Consider the following 9661-nt stretch of genomic DNA (forward strand, 5'->3'; position numbering starts at 1 on the left):
CTTTCGAATTAGTCTCCGAACCAATCAAACCTATCAAATTATTGGCCAACAATTCAGTTGGAGCTTTAGAAATTATTCATAATTCGAAAGAGACTTAATTTAAGTCATTTTTGGAAAAAGTCAACCAAAAGTTAACATGGGGCCCACTTTTTAGAACCCGATCAAAAATCACGGAATCTGGAAACCCGTTCCGATACGAGTTCAACCATACTAAAATTATCGATTTCCGACGTCGGATTGTCTTTCAAATCCTAAATTTTTATTTTTGAATTTTTTTACAAAAAACTCCAATTTCTTCCATCTAAATCCGAAATAAACGATGAATATAAATATGGATTTACGATATATAATCACTTTCGGATATAGAACACTTACCCAAGTCAAAGTCGTGAAAAACCCCGTTGGAATCGCCCAAATCTGAGACTCAAAACTCAAAATATGAGCAAAAATGGCTAACACCCGATTTTATGTATTCTGTCCAGTATTTTCGCATTTGCGGACACAAGTTCCGCATTTTCGGACTCACATTTACGAGACAAGGCTCGCATTTGCGGAACAGGGCAGCCAAGCAGAGGGCCGCATCTGCGAACCTTCATGTTGCAGAAGTGACTGCGCATAAGCGAGAAAGATCGCATCTACGATCATGGCACCGAAGAAGCGGGAATCAAACCTGCATCCCAAGCTTCACAGAAGCTAAGCTTCTCCCCTGGCCTCAAAGTCACAGAAGCGACACTACCTCCGCAGAAGCGATCACACTCCTGCGGCCAAAATTGCGCAGGTGCGACACACCAAAACCAGACATGTGTTCTTGATAAAAAATGGTTTGAAACTCGTCCGAAACTTACCCGAGCCTCTCGAGACCTCGTCCGAATATTCCAACAAGTCTCGTCACATAATACGGACTTATCGGGGTCTCAAATCACGTCAAATAACATCAAAATTACAATTCACACCTCGATTCAGACTTATAAATTTTAAACTTTTCACTTTACAAAACGCGCGCCGAAACGTGTTAAATGAATCCGGAATGGTTTTAAGTTTGGCGCACAAGTCATAAATGATATAATGGAGCTATTCCAACTCTTGGAATCTCAATCCAAGTTCGAAATCGATAAAGTCAAATTCACGGTCACACTTTAGAAGTCTTTAGCGTTTAGATTCTAATTTATGTTAAATGGCGATAATTCGAGCTAGGGACCTACGAATTCGATTTCGGACATACGCCCAAGTCCCAAATCACGATATGGACCTACTGTAACTGTCAAAATACTGATCCTGATCTATTTTCTTAAAACGTTGACCGAAGTCATCTCAAATGAGTTTTGAAGCTCAACTTCACATTTTAATCAATTTTTCACATAAATAATTTTAAAAAAAAATTACGGACTGCGCACGCAAGTCGAGAAATGCTGAAAGGTGTTATTAGAGGTCTTAGAACACATAAATGAATGTTTAAAATTAAAGATAACATATTGGGTCATCATATTCTCCACCTCTAAAACAAACGTTTTTCCTCAAACGGAATTAGAAAATTACCCGAGCTGTTGAAAAGTTGTGGATATCTACTCCGCATGTTTGACTCGGACTCCTAGGTAGATGCCTCAATCGATTGACCTCTCTATTTCACCCGAACTGAAGGATAACTCTTAGACCTCAACTGTCAGACCTGCCGGGCTAGAATAGCTACCGGCTCCTCTTCATAAGTCAAATCTTTGTCCAATTGGACTGAGCTGAAATCTAATACATGGGATGAATCACCATGGTATTTTCGGAGCATGGATACATGGAACACCGGATGAACTGCTGATAAACGAGGTGGTAGTGCAAGCCTGTAGGCTACTCCACCCACCCTTTTAAGAATCTCAAAGGGTCCGATATACCTAGGGCTCAACTTGCCCTTCTTTCCGAATCTCATTACACCTTTCATAGGTGAAACCGGGAGCAATACTCTTTCTTCTTCAATGAATACAATGTCACGAACTTTACGGTCGACATAACTCTTTTTCCTATACTAAGATGTGCAAAATCGATCCTGAATAACATTGACCTTATCCAAGGCATCCTGTACCAGATCGGTACCCATCAACCGAGCCTCTCCCGGTTCAAACCAGCCAACTGGCGAACGACATCGCATCCCGTATAATGCTTCATACGGATCCATCTGAATGCTTGACTGGTAGCTGTTATTATAGGCAAACTCTGCTAGTGGCAAGAACTGATCCCAAGGACCTCCAAAGTCTATAACACAAGCTCGAAGCATATCCTCCAATATCACAATAGTACACTCTGACTGTCCATCTATATGTGGATGAAATGTTGTACTCAACTCAACCCGCGTGCCTAACTCATGTTGTACAGCCCTCCAGAAGTTCGAGGTGAACTGTGTACCCCGATCAAAAATGATAAACACGGGCACACCATGAAGGCGGACAATCTCGCGGATGTAAATCTCCGCTAACCGCTCTGAAGAATAGGTAACCGCTACTGGAATGAAATGTGCTGACTTGGTCAACCTGTCCACAATGTCCCATACTGCATCGAACTTTCTCTAAGTCCATGAGAGCCCAACAACAAAATCTATAGTGATACACTCCCACTTCCACTCAGGAATTTCTAACTTCTGAAGCAAACCACTAGGTCTCTGATGCTCGCACTTGACTTGATGACAATTTAGACACCGAGCTACATATGCAACTATATCCTTTTTCATTCTCCTCCACTAATAATGTTGCCGCAAATCTTGATACATTTTGGTAGCACCCGGATGAATAGAATACCGGGAAATGTGGGCCTTTTCAAGAATTAATTCACGAATCCCATCCACATTAGGCACACAAATACGACCTTGAATCCGCAGAACTCCATCTTTCCCCACAGCAACCTACTTGGCACCACCATGCCGCACCGTGTCCTTAAGGACAAGCAAATGTGGATCATCATATTACCGCTCTCTGATGCGCTCTTATAAAGAAGACCGAGCAGTTGTTCAAGCTAGAACCCGACTAGGCTCTGAAACATCTAACCTCACGAATGGATTGGCCAAAGTATGAACATCTGCATCTAATGGTCTCTCACCAACCGGAATATACGCAAGGCTGCCCATACTCAGAGCCTTTCTACTTAAAGCATCGGCCACCACATTGGCCTTTCCGGGGTGATATAAAATGGTGATATCATAGTCTTTCAATAACTCCAACCATATTCTATGCCCCAAATTGAGGTATTTTTGTTTGAATAGGTACTGTAGACTACAATGATCAGTGAATACCTCACATGAGATACCGTAAAGGTTATGCCTCCAAATCTTCAGCACATGAACAATGGCTGCCAATTCTAAGTCATGAACATGGTAATTCTTTTCATGAATCTTTAGCTGTCGCGACACATATACAATCACTGTACCATCTTGCATTAATACTGCACCAAGACCAATGCGAGATGCATCACAATATACCGTATAAGATCCTGAACATGTGGGTAATACCAATACTGGCACCGTGGTCAAAGAAGTATTGAGCTTCTGAAATCTCAACTCACACTCGTCTGACCATCTGAATGGGGCACCCTTCTAGGTCAATTTGGTCAATGAGGATGTTATGAAAAACACCTTGGCACCTTGAAGTTGATCAAATAAGTCATCAATTCTTGGCAACAGATATTTGTTCTTGATAGTAGCCTTATTCAACTGGTAATAATCTATACACATCCGTATTGAACCATCTTTCTTCTTTACAAATAATACTAGTGTGCCCCAGGGTGAGATGCTAGGTAGAATGAATCCTTGGTCAAGCAAGTCTTGTAACATCTCCTTCAATTCCTTTAGCTCTGGCGGGGCCATACGGTATGGTGGAATAGAAATGGGCTGGGTGCCCGGAGCCAAATCAATACAGAAGTCAATATCTCTGTCGGGTGGTATCCCTGCAAATTTGCAGAAAATACATCCGGAAACTCACGGACAACTGGGACTGAATCCATAGAAGGAACATCCGCACTGGGATCGCAAATATAAGCCAAATAAGCTAGACACCCCTTCCGGGCCATACGCCGAGCTTTCACATAAGAGATAACCTTGCTGATAGAATGGCCAGGAGTCCCTTTCCACTCTATTCAAGGTAACCCCGGCCTGGCTAAGGTTAGCATCTTGGCGTGACAATCCAATATAGCATGATAAGGTGATAGCCAATCCATTCCCAAGATAACATCAAAATCTACCATATCAAGAAGTAGAATATCCATGCTAGTCTCAAGACTCCCAATAGTAACCATACACGAACGATAGACATGATCTACAATGATAGAATCCCCCACCGGCGTGGACACGTGCATAGAATCGATCAAAGAATCACGAGGTACAACCAAATATGAAGTAAAGTAGGAGGACACATATGAATAAGTAGATCTTGGATCAAATTTAACGGAGGGATCTCTATGACAAACTGGAATAATACCTATGATCATGACATCAGATGACTCGGCCTTAGGCCTAACTGGAAAAGCATAAAATTGGGGCTAGGTCCCACCACTCAGAGCTATATCTCTGGGATAGCCCCTAACTATATGGACTCCACCTCTAACAACCTGATCTCCACCTCTAGCTATCCGACCCCTACCCTTAGCTGGTTGGGTGGGCGGTGGAGCAACTGGTGTCGGTATGATGGCACGAGAATCCTGTTGAGATCTATTGCTCGACAACCTAGGGCAATACCTCATGATGTGAGCAATGTTCCCACACTCATAACACCCATCCCGCTATCATGGCTGCTGAAGCTAACCCAAACGGGCTGGATAACCATTGTAGTGACTCTGGAGTGGTGGTGCACTGATAGGAGTTGTATGTGCACTAAATGTCGGCTACCTAGATTAAGGCATAATAGGACCATGACTCCCTAAAGTACCGTGAGATGCCTAAAGTGCTGAATAAAATGGCCTGGGAGGATGACCCTTACTATAAGTACCCCAAATGAGGCGCCTCTGAAATTATCGGAATGACAGGGCCTCTTATCTGACATTGGCCCTCTCTCCTGAGCATGAACTAACTCGATCCGCCTAGCAATATTCACAGCTGTCTGGAAAGAAATATCACTCCCTGTTTCCTTAGCCATATGAAGCCTGATAGTATAAGTGAGTCCATCAATGGATCTCCTCACTCTTTTTTTTTCCAGTAGGAAGCAAGACGATGGCATGACGTGCTAAGTCTACAAATCAAGTCTCATACTGGGTAACAGTCATACTACCCTGCTAGAGAAGCTCAAACTGCATGCGGTATTCCTCTCTCAGTGTAATAGGAACAAACTTCTCCAGAAATAGTTGTGAGAACTATTCCCAGGTAAGTACAAGCGAATCAGCTGGTCTAGTTAATACATAATCTCTCCACCACCTCTTGGCAGAACCAGTTATCTGAAACACAGCAAAATCGACCTCGTTGCTTTCAACTATTCCCATAGTAGCAACTCATGGCAGCGGTCAAGATAATCATGTGGGTCCTCAGTAGGTGTACCACTGATGTGAACTAGAAAGAGCTTAGTAAACTTGTCCAATCTCTATATGGCCTCAGAAGACATGGCGGGCCTATCACTAGCCTGTGCCACAACAACTGGCTGAACTACCCCAACTGGCGGGACTGCTGGAGCCTGATACTGGGGAGCTTTCTGCTCCAGAGCGGGAGTTTGTGCTCCTCTCCCAGCCCGTGAGATGGCTGGTGCCACTGGAAATGTACCATTCTGGGCCACACCCTCCATTAGGCTCACCAAATGGACTAAAGCATCCTGAAGTACTGGAGTAGCTATGAATCCTTCTGTGACCTGAACTGGTCCAACATGAACAGTCTGAGCTGGAACCTCCTCTTCGAAACCCACCTGAGGCTCCACAACAGGTGTTGCTGCTCGAGCTCGAGCTCGAGGCTAGGCTCTGCCTCTGCCTTGGCCTCTGGTGCGACCTCGTCCTCGGCCTCTACCCCTGGTCATAATTTCCACCGGGGGCTCTACCACCTGTCCGGTGGTAGATGTAGTACGTGTTCTCGCTATCTGTGAGAGAACAAGAATAGAACGGTTCAATCATCGATGATAGAATAAAAATCGCATGACATAATAAGAAAGAAGTGATATTATTCCTAAACTTCATAGTCTCTGGAAGATAAGAATAGACGTATCTGTACCGATCCTTCAGACTCTACTACGCTTTCTCGTGACTCATGAGATCTAGGTAACCTAGTGCTCTGGTACTAACTTGTCACGGCCTGAAATTCCCACCTTCGGGACCATGATGGTGCCTAACACTTAACTTGCTAGGCAAGCCAACGTTATAATAAATTTAACCATTTTTAACAATTCATTTAAATTAAATAGTAAAGAAACCAAACAATTGAAAAAATGTCTGAATTAAAGTAAACAAACCAAATGATAACGATGTCTAAATACCATTCCAGAATTAGAGTCACAAGTGCACGAGCTTCTAGAATGATACAAACAAGGTTTTGAATAAAAATAAAGCTAAGTACACAACTAAGATAAAGTAGAAGGGTACTTCAGAGCTACGAATGTTGTGCAGCTATACCTCAAGTGTAACGGCCCGACTTGTCGTTTTGGGAATTAATGTTCCATTCAGCGACTTAAGGTCCCAAGAAACTTCGTAATATTTGGCATGACCTGCGTGTGTGGTCGAGTTTTGTTTTCGGAAGATTCGGAATTTAATTGAAAGAACAATTCTTATTTTTGAAGCTAAAGAAAAGAGTTGACCGAAGTTTGACTTTTGAGAAAACGACTCTGAAATGGAGTTTTGATAATGTCAATAGCTTCGTATGGTAATTTTGTACTTAGGCGTATGTCCGAATTTGGATTTGGAAGTCCGTAAGACAATTCGTATAATTTGCGCCGAAAAGTTGGAAAATGAAGTTCTTGAAATATTCATAAACTCGACCGTAAGTCGATTGGTTGATAACGAGGTTGAATTTAAATTTTGGAAGTTCTAACAGTTCCATTATGTTATTTATGACTCTTGTGAAAAATTTGAAGTTATTCGGGATTGATTTGATACTTTTTGGCGCAAATTATAGCGGTTGGAAGATTTGAAAATTCATAATTCGATTCGATGCGCGATTCGCAATTCCGGCATTGTTTGATATGGTTTTAAGCATTGACTAAGTTTGTATTGTATTTTGGGACATGTTGGAATAATTGGTTAAGGTTCCGAGGGTCTCGGGTGGATTATGGATGGTTAACGGATCAATTTAGACTTGAAGAAAGTTGCTGGAAAAATGGGCAGCAGCTGGTGGAATCGCTTGTGCGATGCCTTAGTCGCAGAAGCGACATCGCAGAAGCGTGAAGCTCACCGCAAAAGAGACTGGGAGTGTACTAGGTAGAGTTTTCAGGTGCAAAGCAATTCCCGCATCTGCGTGATCGTAGAAGCGGGCAGAGAAGGCAGAAGCGAAAGGCATCGCAGATGCGCACTGGACATCGTAGAAGCGATATGCGTAGATGCGACATTTTGTCCGCAGGTGCGAGATTGGGCTGGGCAGTGAGGATCGCAAATGAGAGTTTTGTCTCGCAAAAGCGAGACCGCAGATACGGCATATTCGTCCGCAGAAGCGAAAATGGACAAAAACATAAGGGGTCAAAAATCATTCATTTATTCATTTTCGATTGGGATTTTTGGAGCTCGGTTCTTGGGCGATTTTGAGGAATTCTTCATGACTTCAACTGGGGTAAGTATTCTACATCCGAAAGTGATTATATTTTATAAATCTATGGCTATATTCATCATTTAATTCGATTTTTAATGGAGAAAATTGGGATTTTTGTAAAACTTTTCAAAAATGAAAATTAAAGATTTGGAAGATGATTTTTTATTGAAACTCGATAAAATTAGTATGGTTTGACTCGTATCGGAATGGGTATCGAATTTTATTAAAATTTTATTGGGTTCCGAGAAGCGGCCCCCGTGTTGATTTTGGTTGACATTTTAATATAAAATTTTAAGTCGATGTTTTATTATCTAGAATTGTTTTCGATAAATTTTAATGAAGTTATACAATTAGTTTGGATTGATTTGAGTTGTCTGGAGGTCAATTCAAGCAATAAGGCTATTTTGGAATATCAGCGTAACTTCAAAGAGGTAAGTATCTTGCTTAACCTTGAGTGGGGGAATTACCCCTTAGACATTGAGTTGTATGTGCCATTTGTGTAATGTGAAAGCCGTGTACGCGAGGTGACGAGTATGTACTCGAGCTTATATGTGCAAATTTCATTGGTTTAAAGTCGTATGCATTTTTAAGTATTAAATTAGAATCGCTGGCATTTATTAAATCCTTATTTGTCATGCCTCGATCTTTGGTTGTCGAATTTGTTTTATATGATAATTTGGTGTGTTTGCTACCTTGAATTGTTATGTGAATTTTGTGTGCTTGTTGAGATGGCATCTCCTGAAAATAATTACATTATGGGTTTTCCATCTGCAAATAATTTATTAAATAAGTTTAAATTGAGACATTAATATATTTATCAAAAATTTGGATTTAAGAAGCAGTTGTTATTGTTGAGTTATGTTTCCATAGTTTCGGTTGCATATTTACTTTGGGACTATGAGGTGTTTACTTGGGAGATCCCCCCTGTCTTGCATATTTACTTTGGGATTACGAGGCGGCACCTCGGAAGATCCCCCTGTCTTGCATATTTATTTTGGGACTACGAGGCGTTTACTCGGGAGATCCCCCTTTTTTGCATATTTATTTTGGGACTACAAGGCAGTACCTCGGGAGATCCCCCTGTTGAGGATTTGCATTTGGGTTTACGATGTGGTACCTCGGGAGCACCTTGTTGTTTATCTCTATTTGATGTGTTGTTACTTATCTGTAAAGTACCCATCATTCAATCCACAGTCATTTCATTAAATTATTATGTCTTTTGTCTTGTGAATTGCCCGTACGGTTGGGATACAAATATGGGCACGAGGTGTCGTAAGATATGAAAGTAGGCTGAGACCCGAGATTTTTAGGATTATGAAGTGAGGTGTCAACCAATGATTTCACTTGAAAGAATTATATTCGAAAGGTTTTATTTAAAGAAATTTTATTCGAAAGGATTTTTATTTGAAATAATTTTATTCGAAAGGATTTTTATTTGAAAGAATTATATTTGAAATGAAAGGCTTTTATTAGAAAGAATTATATTCGAAAGGAAAGATTTTTTATTTGAAAGAATTTTATTCGAAAGGTTTTATTTAAGAGAATTACATACGAAAGATATTTATTTGAAAGAGTCATATTGGGAGATATTTATTTGAAAGATTTAAATTCGTAAGATATTTATTTGGGGAAAGTATATTCGGGATATATTTAATTGATAGGATTACATTCTAAAGATTGTTATTTGGAAAACTTATAGAGAAAAAATATATATTTTGAAGGGCTTGCTTAACTGGTTGTACTTGTCTTTATTATACGTGTGCGCAATGTTTATGGTATTCTTGCTGCCTTACTATTTATGTCACTAGTTGACTATTGTTGCTATCACTGCTATCTGTTTTCTATTATTTTCGTATGCTAAATTGCACATGTTATTTAACTAGTGAGCGTCTTGACTGTACCTCGTCACTACTCCACCGAGGTTAGTCTTGATACTTACTGGGTACCGACTGTGGTGTACTCATACTACACTTCTGCACATTA

This window comes from Nicotiana tabacum, chromosome 17 (assembly GCF_000715075.1).
Source record: "Nicotiana tabacum cultivar K326 chromosome 17, ASM71507v2, whole genome shotgun sequence".
Classification (NCBI taxonomy): domain Eukaryota; kingdom Viridiplantae; phylum Streptophyta; class Magnoliopsida; order Solanales; family Solanaceae; genus Nicotiana; species Nicotiana tabacum.